Genomic DNA, 23841 nt, shown 5'->3' on the forward strand with positions numbered 1-23841 from the left:
TCCAACTCACAAAGCTCACATTCTAAAATTCAATAATAGAAAAGAACCTTCTTTATTTATAAGCTCACAACTTTACACAATGGAAAACTACACTCCTAATCTCATTACATCAATATCTCTTCACTTTACATCCCATTCCATCTCAAGCCTTGTTACAAAAAATTCTATAATTCTTTCTCTTCTTCTCCTCCTTTACCCCTTGATAGGAGAAAATTTCCCCTATTTATACAAAAATATGAGAAGATATCTCATTAATGAGAGTCCAATATTCTCTCCCTATATCTCTAAAGTTACAATTAAAATAGGAAATGATATGACATATATCTTCATAGAGTTTCAATACCAATAGGAAATGAGACACAAATCCTTATGATCCCATGATATTCTCTACTCAAATTCGAATTTGGTTTTGGGAGGCCACCTAAAGTTCTTTTAGAAGCTTCCTTTTGACCTACACATGTCAACAATCTCATCCCACTTGTTAGGTATAGGCATATGCACATTATTTTCTAATTTTTAACCATAAATTCATTTGAAAATGCTAAGAATTAATAAAGTTTGGAAAAACATAAATGTGACCTAATAATGATAATGGTAAGGTAAATGTAATTAAATGGTGGTAAATGTAATGAAATAGAGGTGGAGTGAAGGTGACAACATGGAAATATAAGTGAAAATGTAATGGAAGTGAATGACAATTTCAAGGCCGAACAATGTTTCAGACAAAATCAGGAGAACGGTTCCATGCCACAAATGTGTTGCATGTACTAGGATTGGGGATGAAATTATTTCCATCTTACAACTACAAGGCAAGGGCTATGGCATTTACTTCATCAAGGAAAAGGTATATGTCAAGCACCCGAGCTGGAAAAAGAAAGTGCAGATTGGGATCAAAATTAATCAGTTGTATAGATTACAACTAGAATCTCCAATGGCACTAATAGGAAGTCATGGGGACAAAGACTTGAACAAAATATGGCACAGAATGATGGGTCACTTGCACCATGGAGCTCTAAGAATTCTTAGGAGCACTGTAACAAGAGTTCTAGATCTGCGTACTGAACGAGATGATGTATGCAGGGGATGCACTCTAGGAAAGTATGCCAAGGCGAAATTTCCTAAGAGAAACCACAGGGCCAAGAGTGTACTTGGATTGACACACTCAGATATCTATGGACCTATGTCTATAAAAGCTCTCAGTGGTGCCAAGTATTTCCTTACCTTCATTGATGACCACTTGAGGAAAACTTGGATCTATTTTTTGAAAACCAAGGATGAGGTTTTCTGTTGATTCAAGGAGTTCAAGGCTCTAGCAGAGAATCTGATAGGTAAGAAAATAAAAGGCTTGCACTTAGATAATGGTGGAAAGTATGTTAATAAGGACTTCACTGATTATTGCACTAAGGAGGGCACCAGAAGAGAGTGGACAACTCCCTACAATCTGGAGCAGATTGGGGTTGTAGAAAGGAAAAACAGGACTATTATAGAAGTAACTAGGGCCATGTTATATGATCAGGATATGCCAAAATTCTTGTGGGTGGAAGCATGCAACAAAACTGTCTACGTTTAAAATAGGACTCCTCATCGGCCATTGGGCAAGATTACTCTAGAGAAAGTCTTCATTGTGAAGGCGCTTGAAGTCGGTCATTTCAGAATATTTGGGAGTTTAGCATATTGTCACATACCCAAAGAAAAGAGGAAGAAGTTGGATCTGACTGTAGAAAAGGGGTATCTAATAGGAGATAGCGAGAATGCTAAGGCATACAGAATCTATCTTCCAGAAAGCAGGAAGGTAGTAGTACTGTGAGACGTAAATTTCATGGAGGATAGAGATTTCATAAGATCTCGTGAAATGCCTTCCAAGGAGTAATTGAAAGAGGATCTGTTGGTCATGCCTCTTCAACCAACGAAAGTGAAGAATTCTTCCACTGATCAGGAAGATTCTCAGATGAGGAGGAGGAGCAAATAGAAGCTCCTGCTAGCAGAGGAAGAACCAGTAGGGAACTTCGTCAGATTTTGCGTGAAGTAGATATCTTCATCGAAGAGCCAAGGAATAGTAAGAGAGAGTGAAAACATCTAGACAAGTATCAAGAATTAGTAGCTCAGGATGGCGAGCCTGCCAGCTTCAAGGAGGAAGCTAAGCATTAGGTCTGGCTAGATGCGATGGTGGAGGAGTATAACTCCATAATGGTAAATGATGTATTGGAGGTGGTTTCAAGGCCTCAAGACATATCTGTGGTAGGTTCAAGATGGATCTAAAAGATCAAATATGCTATGTATGGTAGGGTTGAAAAATACAAGGCCAGGTTTGTGGCTAAGGGGCATGCTCAAAAGCAAGGGATTGACTATGAATCGACCTTCGCCCGAGTAGCCAGGTATACATCTATTAGGATCGTGATATCTCTTGCAACCCAGATGGGATGGGAGATCCATCAGATGGATGTCAAGACAAAATTTCTAAATGGGGTAATAGAAGAAGAGGTATACATTGAACAACCAGAGGGCGTTGAGACTCATGAGAAGAAGTCTCATGTATGTAAACTGAAGAAAGCCTTGTATGGACTAAGGCAGGCACCGAGAGTGTGGTATGGTCGAATAGATGGCTACTTGCAAAAGATGGGGTTTGTCAAGAGTGATGCAGATTTGAATCTCTACTATCTGGTTGTTGAGAACAAGCCACTTATCTTAGGATTATATGTGGATGATCTCTTCCTAACAAGATCATCTAGAATCATTAAATACTGTAAGAAGAATCTAGCCACAGAGTTTGATATGAAGGATTTGGGACGAATGCACTATTTCCTAGGGTTGGAAGTTTGGCAGCAGAAAGGAGAAATCTTCCTTGGGCAAGGGAGGTATGCTACAAAAATCCTGAAAAGGTTCGAGATGGGAGACTATAGACCTATGGCTATGCCAATGATCACCAAATGGAAGAATATTGATGCATCAGAAGACAAGGATGTCGATCCCACCCTATACCGACAGCTCATAGGGTCCCTGATGCATCTAGTCAATACCATGCCACATATTTGCTACGCTGTCAACATCCTCAGTCAGTTCATGGTGGAACCAAGGAGGGCTCACTGGGCAGCAACCAAAACATGTTCTCAGGTATTTATAGGGAACAATTGATTATGGGCTCTTATACACCAAGGGGAAGGATGTCAGGTTGAGTGGATTTTCTGATGCAAATTGGGTAGGAAGTTCAGTGGATCGGAAAAGTAGCTTTGGGTACTGTTTCAACATTAGATCACGAATGAACACCTAGTTCAGTAGGAAATAAAAGTCTATGGCTCTGAGATCATTTGAGGCAGAATATATGGCAGTAGGCATAGCTTCGTGTGAGGCCATATGGCTTAGAAAACTGTTGGTAAACCTATTTACAAGAAATATGGAGGCGACTAGCATCACGTGTGATAATCAGAGTTGCATCAAACTCTATGAGAATCCAATATTCCATGATAGGTCGAAGCATATTGATAGCCGATGTCACTTTGTCAGAGATTGTGCCCAACGAGGAGCTGTACAATTGAGCTACACTCCTATAGGGGAGCAAGTAGCAGATATCCTCACTAAGACCCTTGGAAAGTCAAAATTTAACTACTTCAGGGATAATATCGGGATGGTAAAGAACCCCTTTCAGAAGTAGTGTGTTAGCAGCGTGAATGAAGAGGGAGTTACAGTGCAGATGCAGTGTTGGGAGAAAGGAACAACAATAGCATGGATGCAGAGGGAGATGTTGTACAGATGCAGTAGTGGCAGAAGAAGAGTCATGGACAGTAGCACAAGATGCAACAATGTAGAGGAAGTTGGGCAAGGAGGCTTAACATCAGCACAGGGACTGATGCTAGATGATTAGAGTAATACTCAGTAAGGAGTATTGTTAGAGCATAGTCCTCGCTAAGAGGGAGTGTTGATTTGTGGTATCATCGGATGTGCCCTAGCCACGAAATTTGGTGGAGAGGTTGGGGCACATGAGATATCCAATACCCACAAAGGGTTTGGGTAGATTCTAAATAGATAAGGAGATATTAAAATAATTATTATTTTTAATGGAGTCCCTAAGTCTAAACTTAGGAAAATTAAAATATTAATGTGTATTAATATGAATCTGTGTTAGAAAGGTAAAAGAGACATGGATCAAGCCAAATCTAATCTTAGCTGTTGATTAGGGATTTAATCTCAGCTGTTGATTTATCAATGAGGAAAGTATAAGAGGAGGCTTGAGGGTCACTTGGAGAACACACTGAGGGAGATGAGTCAGTTCAATTTCTGGAGCGGGGTTTGCTAAGAAATTGAAGCAGTGGTCTGGGGAGTAGTCAAGAGGAAACAAGTACGAAATAGAAAAATGGGAGATGAGGGTAGAGGTAGAAGAGGTAGACGCAAAGCCAGAGGAAGCCACACAAAGGTAGTAGAGACTGCACAGAGCCAGAAGGACCCGCGTTATCCACACAGAGGCTGCAGGAGTGACGCAAAAGGCTAGAGAGGCTGCTCAAAGCCTTAGTAGCCTAACATAGAGTCTCAATAGGCTAATGTAGAGGGTTTTAGGCTGATGTCTAGGGTTTCAAAAGAAGCGTTGGAAATTTGTCTATCTGTGGGTAAGTCAGTTTGGCACCCTGTTGTACTAGCAAATTGATGAATAATAAGATCCTCCCTTACTGCACTGGTTTTCCCACATTGGGTTTTTCCAGGGATATCAGTCCAAAATAACTGTGTAAATGTGTGCATATGTTTGTTTCTTTATTACTGTGTGATATCTATAGTAGTATTTATTGTAATATTTGTTGAAGTAATTCCATGAATAACTTATGATGAAATAAGTAGGAAAAGTAAATCAATTGTTGTAGTGATAGAATTTTCACACGGTATCAGAGGAAGTAAGCAGAGATAGAAAGGAAAAATTAGTTATGGGTCGAGACCACAATGCAGACGCATCCACCTGATGGGACTCACGTAGATTTTCAGAAGATTGCACAAGAGAGAGAGATTTCGATTTCTCTATGTTGGCTTCCAGGTTAGAAGAAGAAGTGGCATGCATGACTAGTGCTTCATCATCAGAAGTATGGTATATAGATAGTGGAGCCTCATGGAATATGATGTGAATCAGGGAGTGTTTCTTAGAATATCGAGAAGAGAAGATGAATTTTCAAATCACCATGGGGAACAAGGCAAAGTGTACTCCAGTAGGAAAGGGTACCATAGTTTTTAAGACAAAATCAGGAGAATGGTTCTGTGCCACAAATGTGCTGCATGTACCAGGATTGGGGATGAAATCACTTTCCATGTCACAACTACAAGGCAAGGGCTATGACGTTTACTTCATCAAGGAAAAGGTATACATCAAACACCCAAGCTGGAAAAAGAAAGTGCAGATCGGGATCAAAAGTAATTGGTTGTATAGATTACAACTAGAATATCCAATGGCACTAATAGGCAGTCATGGGGACAAATACTTGAATGAAATATGACATAGAAGGATGGGTCACTTTCACCATGGAGCTTTGAGAATTCTTAGGAGCACTGTAACAACAGTTCCGGATCTGAGCATGGAACGAGATGATGTATGCAGGGGATGCGCTTTAGGAAAGTATGGCAAGGCGGCATTTCCTACGAGCAATGACAGGGCCAAGAGTGTACTAGGATTGATAGACTCATATATTTGTGGACCTATGTCCATCAAAGCTCTCAGCGGTGTTGAGTATTTACTTACCTTCATTGATGACCACTTGAGGAAAACTTAGATCTATTTTCTGAAAACCAAGGATGAGGTTTTCTATCGATTCAAGGAGTTCAAGGCTCTAGTGGAGAATATGACAGGTAAGAAGATAAAAGTCTTGTGCTTAGGTAATGGTGGAGAGTATGTAGATAAGGACTTTACTGATTGTTGCACTAAGGAAGGCATCAGAAGAGAGTGGACAGATCCCTACAATTTGGAGCAGAATGGGGTGGCAAAAAGGAAAAATAGGACTATTGTAGAAGTAGCTAGGGCCATGATGTGTGATAAGGATATGCCAAAACTCCTATGGGTGGAAGCATGCAACACAGTTGTCTATGTTCAGGGTAGGACTCCTCATCAGGCATTGAGCAATATTACTCTAGAGAAAGTCTTCACTGGGAAGACGCTTGAAGTCAGTCATTTCAGAATATTTGGGAGTTTAACATATTGTCGCATACCCAAAGAAAAGAGGAAGAAGTTGGATCAAACTACAGAAAAGGGGTATCTGATAGGATATAGTGAGAACGCTAAGGCATACAAAATATATCTTCAAGGAAGCAAGAAGGTAGTAGTACGATGAGATGTAAAGTTCATGGAGGAGAGAGCTTTCATAAGATCTCGCAAAATTCCTTCTGAGGAGAAGTTGAAAGAGGATCTGTTGGTCATGCCTCTTCAACCAATGGAAGTGAAGAATTATTCCTCAGATTAGGAAGATTCTCAGATGAGGAGGAGGAGCAAATAGAAGCACCTTCTGGTAGAGGAAGAACTAGTAGGGAACTTCGTCAAATTCTGCGTGATGTAGAGAACTTCATCGGAGAGCCAAGGAATAGTAAGAGAGAGCAAAAACATCCAGACAGGTATCAAGCGTTAGTAGCTTAGGATGGGGAGCCTGCCAGCTTCAAGGAGGCAGATAAACATCAGGTCTAGCTAGATGCAATGGTGGAGGAGTATAACTCCATAATGGTAAACGATGTTTGGGAGGTGGTGTCAAGACCTCAAGACAGATCTGTGGTAGGTTCAAGATGGATCTACAAGATCAAATATTCTGTGGATGACAATATTGAAAAATACAAGGCTAGGTTTGTGGCTAAGGGGTTTTCTCAAAAGGAAGGGATTGACTATGAGGTGAACTTTGCCCCAATAGCCAGGTATACATCTATTAGGGTTGTGATATCTCTTGCAGCCCAGATGGGATGGGAGATCCATCAATTGGATGTCAAGATGGCATTTCTAAATGGGGTAATAGAAGAAGAGGTATACATTGAACAACTAGAGGGCTTTGAGACTCATGAGAAGAAGTCTCATGTATGCAAACTGAAGAAATCCTTGTATGGACTGAAGCAGGTGCCAAGAGCGTGGTATGGTCAAATAGATGGCTACTTGGAGAAGACAGGGTTTGTCAAGAGTGATGCGGATCTGAATCTCTACTATATGGTCATTGAGAACGAGCCACTTATCTTATTATTATATGTGGGTGATCTCTTCCTGACAGGATCATCCAGACTCATTGAATACTGCAAGAAGAATCTAGCCATAGAGTTCGATATGAAGGATCTGGGACAAATGCACTATTTCTTAGGGTTGGAAGTTTGGCAGTAGAAAGGAGAAATCTTCCTTGGGCAAGGGAGGTATGCTACATAAATCCTAAAAGGGTTTTGGATGGGATACTATAGACCTATGGCTACACCAATGATCACCAACTTGAAGAAGATTGATGCATCAGAAGACAATGATGTCAATCCTACCCTATACTGAAAGCTTATAGGGTCCCTGATGTATCTAGTCAATACCAGGCCAGATATTTGCTACGCTATCAACACCCTCAATCAGTTCATGGCGGAACCAAAGAGGGCTCACTCGGCAGTAGCCAAACATGTTCTCAGGTATTTACAGGGAACAATTGATTATGGGCTCTTATACACCAAGGGGAAGGATATCAAGTTGAGTGGATTTACTGATGTAGATTGGGCAGGAAGTTCAGTGGATCGGAAAAGTACCTCTAGGTACTGTTTCAACATTGGATCAGGAATGACCTCCTAGTGTAGTAGGAAACAAAAGTCCATGGCTTTGAGCTTGTCTGAGGCAGAATATATGGCAGCAAGCACAACTTCATGTGAGGCCATAAGGCTTAGAAAAATGTTGGTGAACCTATTTAGAAGAAATATGGAGGCGACCAGGATCATGTATGATAATCATAGTTGCATCAAACTCTCTGAGAATTTAGTATTCCATGATAGGTCGAGGCATATTGATATCTGGTGTCACTTTGTCAGAGATTGTGTCCAACGAGGAGCTGTACAGTTGAGCTACACTCCTACAGGGGAACAAGTACTAGATATCCTCACTAAGGCCCTTGGAAAGTCAAAATTTCACTACTTTAGGGAAAAGCAAGGATGGTAAGAACCCTTTTCAGAAGTAGTCTTTTAGTAGCATGAATGAATAGGGAGTTGCAGTGCATATGCAGTGTTGGGAGAAAGGACCATCAACAACAAAAATGCAGAGGGAGTTACAGTACGGATGCAGTGTTGGGAGAAAGGACCAGCAACAACATGGATGTAGAGGGAGTTGTCATATATATGCAGCAGTGGCAGTAGTAGAGTCATGGGCAGTAGTACAAGATGTAGCAGTGCAGAGGATGTTGGGTAAGGAGGTTAATATTAGCACAGGGACCGATGTTGGATGATCAGAGTAATACTCAGTAACGTGTATTGCTAGAGCACAGTCCTCGTTAAGAGGGAGTGTTGATTTGGGGTAGTATCGGATGGTCCCTAGCCACAAAATTTGGTGGAGAGGTTGGGGAACATGAGATCTCCAATACCTAGAAAGGGTTTGGGTAGATTCTAAACAGATCAGGAGATATTAAAATAATTAATATCTTTAATGGATTCCCTAAGTCTAAACTTAAGGAAAATAAAATATTAATGTGTATTAATATGAATCTATGTTAGAATGGTCCAAAAGACATGGATCAAGCCAGATATAATCTTAGCCATTGATTAGGGACTTAATCTCAGTCATTGATTTATCAACGATGAAAGTATAAGAGGAAGCTTGAGGGTCACTTGAAGAACACACTGAGGGAGACCAATCAGTTCAATTTTTGGAGCGACATTTCCTGAGAAATTGAACCAGTGGTCTGGAGAGAAGTCATGAGGTAGCAAGTATGGAACAGAGAAATAGGAGATTAGTGCAAAGGCAAAAGAGGTAGACACGGAGCCAGAGGAAGACACACAAAGGCAACAGAGACTGCATAGAGCCAGAAGGGCCTGCATCATCCACGCAGAGGTTATAAGAGTGATGCAGAAGGCCAGAGAGGCTGCGTAGAGCCTCAGTAGGCTGATGCAAAGTCTCAGTAGGTTGACGCAGATGGTTTCAGGCTGATGCAAAAGGTTTCAGAAGAAGTGCCAGAAAATTTTCTATCTGTGGGTAAGCCAGTTTGGCACCCTATTATATTGGAAATTTGTTGAATAATAAAATCCTCCCTTGCTGCACCAACTTTCCCACATTGAGTTTTTCTAGGGAAATTAGTCCAAAATAACTATGTCAATGTGTGCATATGTTTTTTCTATATTACGGTGTGATATCTACAACAATATTTATATTAATATTTGTTGAAGTAATTTCATGAATAACTTATGATGAAATAAGTAGAAAAAGTAAATCAATTGCTACAGGGATAGAATTTTCACATAACCCCCTAATATGATTACCAGCTACTACTAGCAGGAAGCTTCAAATTCCTCACTGAAGGCTCCAACCCTCAGCAACATCCATGGACCATGTTTCATAAATTTTCACACTGGATCCCCCTGCTTTAATACATCATAACTTCTTGATCAACTAAAGCAAACACCGACTTCATTCAAATAGAATAGTGAGATCATTGTAACCAGAACACAGAACTAAACTTAGAATACTGCATCAACAAATAGAATCAAATGCAACCCTGATCATTCATATGCCAACATGTACACTAGTTCACTTAAGGAAACCCGCGTGTAAACATGCTTTTCTATAGAGAAATCTATGTATAGATCTTAATATACTAAAAAAATGTCATTCTGAATTAGATAGAGTTGACCAGAGTTATTCTTAAATATTCTTTTAGTTTACAGAACCCTCATACAGTCAGAAAAATCAATAATGTTTTCAACGAATCAACATGCAACCAAATTCAACTTCATCAATCAATCAGTTCTACTTTAGACATTATCACTCAACCTAGATCAACATGAGGACATCATTGACAGACAACAGAGATAGAGCAACACTAATTAGGTTGATAAATCATTTATGAATAGAAACCCTTCCTTTATGTACATGACTTTGAAGAAATGAACCCGCATGTATACACAACTTAACTGAGACTAACCTACATACATATCTACAAATTTTGACCTAAAATTGTGTAGCTTTTTAGAACCTCAGGAAGAACTAGAACATAATATTCAGAGATAAAAACATGTGTCAATACTTAGATCTATTCAATTCATGAGCAGATCATACAATGGAAATTCATTTCAAGTCTCATTGTCCTAATCCATCATTGTATTCATTGGTGCATAATTATTTCAGATCTATGTGTCAACTATGGCCCTTACAATGAAAATATACTTCAGATTGAAGTATTCATCAAAACCCCTTTCACATACACTTAGCACTTTGATCTTCACCTCCTTATGTAGTTAGAGCCTTGACTAATACCATGAGTCAAAACTACACTAGTGCCTATGGTAATCTTGGACGGGATCAAGTAAATGTTACCATGCTCAATCTTATGGGCTAATACCATGGTAAGAACCCTTAATATTCTTAAATTAGTGCGCTAACATGTACGCGACTTTACTTCTTTGTACCAACGTGTATACGTGACTTGGCCTTGACGAACCCACATATAGATCTTCAAAAATTCACCTTTATCAAACTTCTCATTCTGATTTATATACCATCGTCCCATCATTTTGTTATTATGGTCCATCACTCTGTCACCTCTTAACTTACCTCTAGATTCATCTAGTTACCATATACTTGTTCTGTTACAAGTGAGTTTCCATCAAGGACAACACATGCATCATGATGCCAAAAATCTCCCCCTTTGGACTTGATGACAACCATGTTGGGGTTGATCACCTCAACTTGTAGAAACCTATTAGATACATTAAATAACCATTATTCAAACACCAATATACTCTCCCCCTTTGACATCAAGGGAAAAGGGGGGACCAAATCCCCACCTTTTGATCTGATTGGCACTATACTGTCCATGCTCCCCCTAAGCACATGTTTAATCTTCAGAAAGATTTTCAAATGAAGAACATGACTCTATAACTCAACTGAGTATGACCTTCCTATCACCAAGGACTCATACTTACATCAATCACCCAACCAAGTGGGGATACATATTTGACTCAACCACCCAACCAAGTGGGATTACATATTTGACATGACCTCAAAAGTCCATACATGACTGAATATGACAATTATTACATCATAGGTCTCCACATGACCTTTACATGAAATGATAGATATGACATTAATAACTGAGACCAAAATATCTTAATAGTATCATAATTCAACAACCATAATGCCAACAATGCATTATATTCTACAAGGCTAATGCTCCCCCTGAACCTGTGCTACCTATTCATTGGCAACAACTCATTCATCAAATAATCTTCATCAATCAGATAAATATCAATGAGAGAAACATAACTCGATACCACATCAGTAGACTATACCCATCAACACCAGACCAAGTAAAATCAAATCATAGTTGTCAGCAACATGTCAAAGGCTGATCTTGAGTCCATCCCATTGTTTTTCTATCAGATAAAAAACATACGCTACTATCTGCAAAGAAACTCATGTATATACGTGACTATTCTTCATGAAACATGCATATAAAAAGAAACCTTCTGAATTTTCACATGTAGACTGAGCAGACTAGATTACCAACAAAATGAGGCAAAGACAACTCCCAGTATTTGTCTAAGATATTCAAATTCTTCTTTGGGAAGAGTAAATATATCAACAACTTGTTCTTTGGAGGGAACACATTCTAATTTAACCTTTTTCTCACGCACTTTTTCTCATAGTTAGTGATACTTAATTGGAATATGCTTGGTCTTGGAGTGCATAACAAGATTTTTTGAAATACCAATAGCACGTGTATTGTCACATAAGATGGAGATCGGTGGAGAACATTTGATTTGTATATCTTGTAATGTTTGCATCATCTAGAGAAGTTTTGTGCAACAAGATACAACAATGACATATTCTACTTCCGATGTAGATAAGGCAATGGAACTTTGTTTCTTGCTAAACCAATATACCAATCAGGGGCCCATGTAAAATGCACCTCCACCAGTGTTTTTTTGGTCATCAAAATTTCCAGCCCAATCCACATCTGTGTATGCATGAAGGGAAAGATATTCATCTTTAGGATACCATAGACCAAAGTCTTGGGTTCCTTGGAGATATTTGAATATTCTCTTAATTACCTGAAGATGTGATTCCTTTGGATTGGCTTGGAAACATCCAACAATCCCAACTACATGCATCATATATGTTCTTGTACCTGTTAGATAAAGTAGACTTTCAATCATAGACCTCTACTCTGGTTCGTTTACTCTGGGAGAATCATCATTAGAACTAAGGCTACATCTTGTCATCATGGGAGTACATATAGGTTTGCAATCTTCCATCCCATACTTCTTGAGAATCTGTTTGAGATATTTTTTTTGGGATAGAAAGATGCCATCTTTTGCTTGTTGCACTTATAGACCAAGAAAATAGGTTAGTTCCCCAAGTAAAGACATTTAAAATTCTTGTTGCATAACAAAAGAAAATTTTTGACTCATAGATTATTCATTACTAGAAAATATGATATCATCAACATAAAAAACAATAATTAGCAGTTTATCATCCTCAATTTTTGTGTACACGTTGTTGTTTGCAGATCCTTTTGTGAAACTTTGTTGTTGAAGATATTTGTCAAGACGATAATACCATGCCCCTAGAGGTTGTTTTAATCCATATAAAGCCTTTTTGAGTTTGAATACAAGTTTTTGATCATTCCCCAAAATGAATTCATCTGGTTGTTCAATATATACTTCTTCTAGATCTCCATTAAGGAAAGCATATTTTACATCCATTTGATAAAATTTGAGATGTCAAAAACTTGAAAATGCAAAAAACATTCTTATGGCTTCAAGTTTGGATAATAGTGCAAATGTTTCTTCAAAGTCTATACCTTCTTGTTGAGCATAACCATTACAAACAAGTCTAGCTTTATTCCTAGTGACCTCTCCATTTTCATTCAACTTTTCTTTTCAATTTGATCAAGTTCTTCATTCATGGCCATAACCCAACATTCACCTTTACTAGCTTGATTTACATTGTGTAGTTCAATGGTGGATAATAAATCTAGATAACTAGGAGAGCCTACAAGGGTTCTTCTTGTTTGTACCCCAGATCCCTTTTCTCCTAGAATTTGAGTTTCTGGATGATTCTTTTGAACATACCTAGATGGAGGATTTTCTTTCTTTGATGTGTATTGTTTTGCTACTTCATTAATTTCTTCTTCTATATCATTGCGATTTGATGTGGGAAAGAATTCGTCATCATCATCCTGTTTTGATGATATTAACTTTTTGGGATCTGTGCATGCTTCATCAATCACAACATCAATGCATTCAAAAATCTTCCAAAGTCTCTTATTGTAACATTTGTATACTTTTCTTCTACACGAGTAACCAAAAAGTATTCCTTCATCTACTTTAGCCTCAAACATACCAAGTTTTTCATTATTATTTTTTATGAAACATTTGCTTCCAAAAACTCTAAAATGATTTATAGTGGGAGGCTTACCATACCAAAGTTCATATGGAGTTTTGTCACTATTCACATGAACATGGGCCTTATTGACTATATTTACTATGGTATGTATAGATTCACCCCAGAAGGGGTCAGGAGTTCTAGACACATCAAGCATATCATGAGCCATTTTTTGAACAGTTCTATTCATTCTTTCTACCACGCCATTTTGTTGAGGTGTTATAGCTACATAAAATTGTCTTTTTATGCCATGTTGTTCATAGAAATCAAATAATTCATCTGATATGTATTCTCCTCCTAGGTCAAATCTAAGACATTTCATTTTTAGATCTAATTCATTTTCAACTAATGCATTGAAGACTTTAAAATTTATCAAACACTTCATATTTGCATTTCAATAAACCGATCCAACACATTCCAAAAAATTCATCAATGAATACATTATAGCATTGTTCTCCATGAGGTGAATTGTTCCTTACTGGTCCACACAAATCAGTATGTATAAGTTCAAGAGGCTTACTTGATGATCCTTCTTTGGCATAGAATTGAACTTTGGTTTGCTTACCGAATTGACATGACTTACATATGGTACTTTCTGGTAGGGTGATGTTGGGTAGATCATGAACATCTTTAAGCCTACTTGATTTTCTTATTTGAGAGAAGCTTAGATGTCCCAACCTTCCATGCCATAACCATTTTTCCTCTGCCTTGCATAGGTAAAATTTATCTTGGCCACCTTTCAATATATATAGATTGCTTGTGGTTCTTGTTCCTTTTATTATGGTCTTTCCTGTTTCAAGTTCACGAACCACACATTCATTTTATTGGAATACCATCTCATTTCCTTTGTCACACATTTGACTAACACTCAACAAGTTATGATTTAATCCATCAACATACATAACATTACCATCTTTAACTTTTTATTTTAGAAAAACAAAACTTTTTCCCTTAATGACAACAGGCGAGTCATTTCCAAAAGTGACATTCTTTTCTTTCTCTAAAGAATTGTATGAAATAAGTTTATATTTATCACTTTTCATGTGTTTTGAGCATCCACTATCAATGTACCCTTGATTTTCTTGTCCCTATTCATATAATGCTATTCCATAAATTTCAGATTGTAACTCCTTCCTTTTCCATACCTTAGAATTTGTTGATATTTTCTCCTTTTTGAGATGTTGGCTGTAATTTTCTCTTGCATTAAGATTATTCATGTCAAAAGTTATTGCAAAATGAACATTTAATTTCATATTTAAGAGGTGAGAAGTTATTATAAGTGTTCTTCTTGACTCATGCCTCATTCCTTTGTTTTCTTGCTTCTCTAGTCATGATGGTTTTGTATACAACACATTGAGCAACATTATGACCAAAATTATGGCATGAGAAACATTTTCTAGTAAAGAAGAAATTTTTTTGATCATAGAATCTTGTGGTGTTGTTTACCTTTTGACTGGTTCTTCTGTTGTTGCTCATCCTAGGATTAGAGTGAACATGATTTACCTGTGGAATGCTTTGATTTCTTTGCTAAGGACTAAAGCTTTGCTGACTGGTTTTTTCTGCATTTAGATAGGTTCTGGTGGTGGTTGTGGAATTTTCTATTTGAGATGTTTCTCTAGTGTATCCAAGACCTACCTTCATAACAGGAGAGCGTTATAGCTTGATAATTTCATCTAAGGTTGTAGAGCCTTTAGAAAATCTAAGATTCAGAGTTTTTGTTTTCTCAAGTTCCTTTCTTAGACTTACTACTTCACATTCTAACTTCTCATTATGCTTTTCCTTTTCTATGAGTTGATGCTTCAATGTATCTATGGCTAATTTGTTTTCTTCCAACCAAATTTTGAGTTGAGTAATTTCTTCAAAGAAACATTTTTCCTCTAAAGCATCCACAAATTTATCATTAGACTCATTAGTATTTTTCCAAAATCCATGAGTAATTTAAGATCTTGATCAAAATGTCCTTCTTCACTATTTGACAAGCCACCACTATCTTCATGAGTATAATAAATTATTCTAATGTCAAACCGTCTCCTATTACCTTTTGCAGTGTCCTTCCCTTTGTCATGGTTGTCTTTATGAGGACATTTAGCAGGATAATGAACAACTCTACCACAAGAAAAACATTTGAAGGGATGCTTACCTCTGAACCTTCTGGTGCCCTGTTGAAGTTTCTTTACAAAGTTCACCTCAGCTTCTTCTGATATATATCCTTATTCCTTGTGTTCTTCCTTTTATTTTCCTTTTTAAAATGCTTTAAATGTGACTTTTCTGACTTCTGAGGGACCTCCTATTCTCATTTCAAATGCAGTCAGGATCCCGTGAAGTTGAACAAGAGTAAGAGTCTGCAGATCCTACTTCTCTTCAATGGCAGACACCTTTGACTCGAATTTAGGATTTAGAGATCTTAAGTGTTTCTCTACTAAAGTGGTGTCCTTTATTTCTTCACCCATATTTTTCATGTGATTTACAATCTCATCTATACGTAGCAAGAAACTAGCAATAATTTCATCATTATACATTCTGAGAGTTTCATATTGAATTCTGAAAGTTTGGAGTTTAGCACTTTTTACCTTGGTATCACCTTCATAGCTTTGAATTATTTTATCCCATATTTCTTTTGTTGTGTTTAACTTCATAACTTTGACAAATGTTTGTTCTATAAGACTTCCCAATAATGCATTGACAACTTTGGCATTGGTTTCATACGTCTTCTTTTCTGTTGCATCTATGGGAACTACGACTGGATATTGATAACCTCCTTCCACAATTGCCAAAACATTTGCAAGGGATTGAAGATAGGATTTGATTCTTGTGTTCCAATTTATTAAATTATTTCCATTAAAGGGTGAGGTCTGATAGATGTCGCTCAGTCTCGATTGCTCATCTTGGGAGATCTTCCTTCAAGCAATCAAGATTCTTTTGAAGGACCTACTCTGATACCAATTGTTGGGAAAAATACTAGGGGGGGGGGGGGGGGGGAATCAATATTTTAAAAACTCACAATAATAATTTTCTTTTGTGAAATATGTACTCGACTTTAGTGAACCCAACTCACATATGTACGCAATTGTTGTAAAATAAACCAGTGTATTCTCAATAAACTTGTAAAATAGCTAATTCTTTATCTATTAAATTTAAACCAGAATGTAAGATATTTATCAGGAATTTGATAAGCAGGTGTAGTAACAATAGAATAAAGTATCACACACAAGAAACACACATGAACACCATGATTTAAGGTGGAAACCCAATGTGGGAGAAAAGCACCGTTGTTGTTGTCTCAGTCTTCAAATTTATTAATATCAAAAACTTATTACATTCTTGTATTGGTGTAGACTCATGCCAGTATGTAGGCACCCACCTGCTAAAGCCTACAACCTTCACTCATTCTCCAACTCCTACTAGAAGGGACCTTCAACCCCTTGATCTAATTACCATCTACTATTGGCAGGAAGCTTCGAATTCCTCACTAAAGGCTCCAACCCTCAGCAACATCTGTGGACCATGTTTCATAAATTTTCACACCAGATCCACCTGCTTTAATACATCACAACTTGTAGATCAAATGAAGCAAACAGTAACTTAATTCAAACAAAACAGTGAGATCGTTGTAACAAGAACACAGAACTGAACTCAGAATACTGCATCAACACACAAAATCAATCGCAACCCTGATCATTCATATGGAAACATGTATATGCTACTTCACTTAAGGAAACTCACATGTATATGCGCTTTTCTATAGAGAAACTTACGTACAGATATTAATATACCAAAAAATTGTAATTCTGAAATAGAAAGGGTTGATGAGAGTTATTCTAAAATATTATGTTAGCTTACAGAACCCTCATACATTTAGCAGCTTCAATAATATTTTCAACCAATCAACATGTAACCAAATTCAACTTCATCATCCAATCAATTCTACTTTAGACATTATCACTCAACACAGATCAAATTGAGGACATCATTGATAGATAGTAGAGATACAACATCACTAATCAGGTTGATCAGTCATTTATGAACATAAACCCTTCCTTTATGTATGCGACTTTGAAGAAACTAACCCACATGTATACATGACTTAACCGAGACCCACACGTGTATAGATCTGTAAATTTTGACCTAAAATTGTGAAACTCTTCAAAAATTCAAAAATCCCAGATCATAAAATTCAGAGATGAAAACATGGCTCAATACTTAGATCTAGTCAATTCACGAGAAAATCATACAATGGAAATTCATTTGAGGTCTCATGATCCTGATCCATCGTTGGATTCATCGGTGCATAATTATTTCATATCTGTGTGTCAACTATGGCCCTTACAATGCAAATAAACTTCAGATTGAAGTATTCATCAAAAACCCTTTCACATGCATTATTAGCACTTTGATCTCCACCTACTTATATAGTTAGAGCCTCAAGCAATACCATGAGTCGAAACTACACTAGTGTCAGTGGTAACCATTACTGTGCTCAATATTGTGGGATAATACCATGGTAAGAACCCTTTGTATTCTAAAATTAGTGTTCTAGCATTGTACATGACTTTTCTTCCTTGTACCTCTGTGTATATGCTACCTAGACTTGACGAACCTGTGTATAGATATTCAAATATTCACCTTTATCAAACTTACAATTATAATTTGTAAGCCTTTGTCCCATCATTCTATTATTTTGTTCCATCACTTTGTCACCTCTAAAATGACATGTGGATTCATCTAGTTACCATATAATTGTTCTGTTACAAGCGAGTTGCCATCAATGACAACACATGGATCATAATACCAACAATCGCCCCCTTTGGACTTGATGGAAACCATGTTGGTGTTGATCACCTCAACCTGTAGAAACCTATTAGATACATCAAATAACTATTATTCAAACACCAAGATACTCTCCCCCTTTGACATCAAGGGCAAAGGGCAAACCAAACCTCCCCCTTTGGATATGATTTGCACTATATTGTCCATGCTCCTCCTAAGCACATGTTGAATCTTCAAAAAGATTTTCAAATGAAAAACATGTATGACCTTCCTATCACCAAGGACTCATACTTACATCAATCAACCAACTAAGTGGGATTACATTTTTTACACTACCACCCAACCAAGTGGGATTACATATTTGACATGACCTCAAAAGTCCATACATTACTGAATATCACAATTATTACATCATGGGTCTCAACATGAACTTTACATGAAATGACAGATATGACATTAATAACTGAGACCAAAATATATTAATAGTAGCATAATTCAACAACCATAATGCCAACAAAGCATTATATTCTGCAAGGCTAATTCTCCCCCTGAGCCTTTTCTACATGTTCATTGTTAACAACTCATTCATCAAAGCATCTTCATCAATTAGATAAATATCAATGAGAGAAACATAACATGATACCATATCAGCAGACTATACCCATCAACACCAGACCAAGAAAATAAAATCATAGTTGTCAGTAGCATTTGAGAGGTTGATCTTCAGTCTGTCCCATTGTTTTTCTATCAGAGAAAAATACATACACTACTATATGCAAATAAACTCATGCATATATGTGACTATTCTTCATGAAACCTGCATACAGAAAGAAACCTTCTGAATTTTCACATGTAGACTGAGCAGACTATATTAACAACAAAATGAGGTAGAGACAACTCCCATTTTTGTTTGAGATATTCAAATGATTCTCTGGGAAGAGGTTTGGTAAATATATCATCAACTTGTTCTTTGGAGGGAACATACTCCAATTTAACCTTTTTCTCAAGCACTTGTTCTCATAGAAAGTGATACTTAATTGGAATATGCTTGGTCTTGGAGTGCATAACAAGATTTTTCTAATACTAATAGCACTTGTATTATCACATAGGATGGAGATAGGTGGAGAACATCTAATTTGTATATCTTGTAATGTTTGCATCATCTAGAGAAGTTGTGTGTAACAAGATGCAACAAACACATATTCTGCTTCCACTATAGATAAGGAAATGGAAATTGTTTCTGGCTGAACCAAGATACCAATTAGAGCCCCATGTAAAATGCACCTCCACTAGTTCTTTTTTGGTCATCAAATTTTCCAGCCCAAATCTGCATCTGTGTATGCATGAAGGGAAATATATGCATCTTTAGGATACCATAGACCAAAGTCTTGGGCTCCTTGGAGATATTTGAATATTCTCTTCACTGCCTAAAGATGTGATTTCTTTAGATTGGCTTGGAAATGTCCAACAATCCCAACTACATGCATCATATCTAGTCTGGTACCTGTTACATAAAGCAGACTTTCAATCATAGACCTATACTCTAGTTGGTTTACCGTAGGAGAATCATCATTAAAACTGAGGCTACACCCTGCCATCATGGGAGTACATACATGTTTGCAATATTCCATCCCATACTTCTTGAGAATCTACTTGAGATATTTTGTTTGTGAGAGAAAGATGCCATCTTTTGCTTATTTCACTTGTAGACCAAGAAAATAGGTTAGTTCCCCAAGTAAAGAAATTTCAAATTCTTGTCGCATAACAAAAGCAATGTTTTGACTCATAGATTCTTCATTACTGGAAAATATGATATCATCAACATAAACAACAATAATTGAAAATTTATCATCCTCAATTTTTGTGTACACATTGTTGTCTACGGATCCTTTTGTGAAACCTTGTCGTTAAAGATATTTGTCAAGCCAATAATACCATGCCCCCGGAGCTTGTTTTAATCCATATAAAGCATTTTTGAGTTTGCATATAATGTTTTCATCATTCCCCAAAATGAATCTTTCTGGTTGTTCAATATATACTTCTTCTTCTAGATCTCCATTAAGGAAAGCATATTTTACATCCATTTGATAAAATTTGAAATGTCGAAAACTTGAAAATGCAAAAAACATTCTTATGGCTTTAAGTCTGGCTACTGGTGAAAATGTTTCTTCAAAGTATATACCTTCTTGTTGAGCATAAACTTTACAAACAAGTCTAGCTTTATTCCTAATGACCTCTCCATTTTCATTCAACTTATTTTTGAATATCCATTTTGTCCCAATAACATTTTTATCATGAGGCCTTGGAACCAATTCCCAATTATCATTATTTTCAATTTGATCAAGTTCTTCATTCATGGCCTTACTGCAACATTCATCTTTACTAGCTTGATTTACATTGTGTAGTTCAATGGTGGATAATAAAGCTAGATAGCTAGGAGAACCTACAAGGGTTCTTCTTGTTTGCACCCTAGATTCCTTTTCTCCTAGAATTTGAGTTTCTGGATGATTCTTTTGAACATAACTAGATGTAGCCTTTTCTTTGTCTGATGTGTCTTCTTCTGTTGCTTCATTAGTTTCTTCTTATATATCATTGCAATTTGATGTGGGAAAGCATTCATCATCATCATCCTCTTTTGCTGATATTACCTTTTTGGGATCTGTGCATGCTTCATCAATCACAACATCAATGCATTCAACAATTTTCCGAAGTCTCTTATTGTAACATTTGTATACTTTTCTTCTACACGAGTAACCAAAAAGTATTCCTTCATCTACTCTAGCTTCGAACTTACCAAGTTTTTCATCATTATTTTTTATGAAACATTTTCTTCCGAAAGCACTAAAATCCTTTACAGTGGGAGGCTTACCATACCAAAGTTCATACGGAGTTTTATCACTATTGACATGAACATGAGCCTTGTTGACAATATTTACCGTAGTAAGTGCAGCTGCACCCAGAAGGTGTCACGAGTTCCAGACTCATCAAGCATAGAGCAAGCCATTTGTTGAACAATTCTATTCATTATTTCTGCCACGCCATTTTGTTGAGTTCTAGCTACAAAAACTTGTCTTTTTATGCCATGTTGTTCACAAAAATAAAAGAATTCATCTGTTATGTATTTGCCTCCTCGGTCAGATATGAGACATTTGATTTTTAGATCTAATTAATTTTCAACTAATGCTTTGAAGACTTTAGATTTATCAAATTATTCATATTTTTGCTTCAATAAACTGATCTAGTACATTCTAGAAAACTCATTAATGAATAAGATATAGTATTGTTCCCCCCGAGGTGAGTTTTTCCTTACTGGTCCACACAAATCAGTATGTATAAGTTCAAGAGGCTTACTTGTTGATCCTTCTTTGGCATTGAATTGAACTCTATTTTTCTTACCAAATTGACATGACTTACATATGGTACTTTCTGGTAGGGTGATGTTGGGTAGATCACGAATAGCTTTGAGCCTGCTTGATTTTCTTATTTGAGAGAAGCTTAGATGTCCCAACCTTCTGTACCATAACCAGTTTTCCTCTGCCTTGCCTAGGTAACATTTTTCTTGGCCACGTTTCAATATATATAGATTGCCCGGGGTTCTTGTTCCTTTTATTATGGTCTAACCTGTGTCAAGTTCACAAACCACACCTTCTTTTGATTGGAATACCACCTCATTTCGTTGGTCACACATTTGGCTAACACTCAATAGGTTATGATTTAATCCATCAACATACATAACATTACCAACTTACCTTTTCTTTAAGAAAAATAGAACCTTTACCCTTAATGACAGTAGATGAGTCACTTCCAAAAGTGACATTATTTTCTTTCTCTAAAGCATTGTATGAAATAAGTTTATCTTTTTCACCTGTCATGTGTTTTGAGAATCTGCTATCAATGTACCATTGGTTTTCTTGTCCTTCTGTAAACAATTATATGCCACATATTTCAGACTGTAACTGCTTCCTTTTCCATACCTTTGGATTTGTTGATGTTTCCTCTTTTTGAGATGTTGGTTGTAATTTGATCCTTCATTAATATTTTTCATGTCCAAATTTATTGAAAAATGAGCATTCAATTTCATCTTTAAGAGGTGAGAACTTATTAGAAGTGTTCTTCTTGACTCCTATCTCATTCCTTTGTTTTCTTGCTCCTCTAGTCATGACTGTCTTGTATGCAACACATTGAGTAGCCTTATGACCAAAATTATGACATGAGAAACATTGTCCATTAAAGAAGAAATTTATGTGATCATAGAATCTTCTGGTATTGTTTACCTTTTGACTAGTGCTTCTGTTATTGTTCATACTTGGATTAGAGTGAACATGATTTACGTGTGGAATTTCTTTATTCTTTTTCAGAGGACTGAAGCTTTGTTGACTTGTTTTTGCTGCATTTAGATAGCTTGTGGTGGTGGCTGAAGAATTTTTTGTTTGAGATGTTTCTCTAGTGTATCCAAGAATTTTCTTCATAAGAGGAGAAGATTGTACCTTGATAATTACATATAAGGTTTCAAATCCTTTAGAAAAACTAAGATTCATAGTTTTTATTTGCTCAAGTTCCTTTCTTAGACTTACTACTTCACATTCTAACTTCTCATTATGCTTTTTCTTTTCTGTGAGTTGATGCTTCAATATATCTATGGCTACTTTTTTTCTTCGAAGCAAATTTTGAGTTTAGTAATTTCTTGGAAGAAATATTTTTCCTCTAAAGCATCCAAAAATTTATCATTAGACTCATTAGTATTTTTCTCAAAAGCCATGAGTAATTTAAGATCTTGATCAGATTCTCTTTCTTCAATATTTGACAAGCCATCGCTATCTTCATGAGTATAATAACTTCTTCTATTGTCAAATTGTCTCCTATTACCAAGTTTTCAGTATCCTTCCCTTTGTCATGGTTGTCTTTATAAGGACATTTAGCAGCATAATGACCAGCCATACCACAAGCAAAACATTTGAAGGGAAGCTTAGCTTTGAACCTTCCAGTGCCCAGTTGAAGTTTCTTTACAAAGGTCACCTCATCTTCTTCTGATATATATCATGATTCCTTGTGTTCTTCCTTTTATTTTCCTTTTGTAGATGCTTTAAATGTGACTTCTCTGACTTCTAAGGAACCTCCTTTCCACATTTCAAAATAAGTTAGGATCCCATGAAGTTGAACAAGAGTAAGAATCTGCATATCTTGCTTCTCTTCAATGGAAGACACTTTAACTCGAATTTAGGAGTTAGAGATCTTAATATTTTCTCTACTAAAGTGGTGTGCTTTATTTCTTCACCCAAAATTTTCATGTTATTTATAATCTCATCTATACGTAGAAAGAAACTAGCAATACTTTCATCATTGTGCATTCTGAGAGTTTCATATTGAATTTTGAGAGTTTGGAGTTTACCACTTTTTACCTTGGTAGCGCCTTCATAGATTTGTATGATTTTGTCCCATATTTATTTTGTTGTCTTTAAATGCATAGCTTTGGAAAATTCTGATTCTGTTAAACTTCCCAATAATGCATTGACAACTTGGGT

Source organism: Pinus tabuliformis, chromosome 7 (genome assembly GCF_031772625.1).
Source record: "Pinus tabuliformis cultivar Carrire ecotype Pingquan chromosome 7, CPIR1, whole genome shotgun sequence".
Lineage (NCBI taxonomy): Eukaryota > Viridiplantae > Streptophyta > Pinopsida > Pinales > Pinaceae > Pinus > Pinus tabuliformis.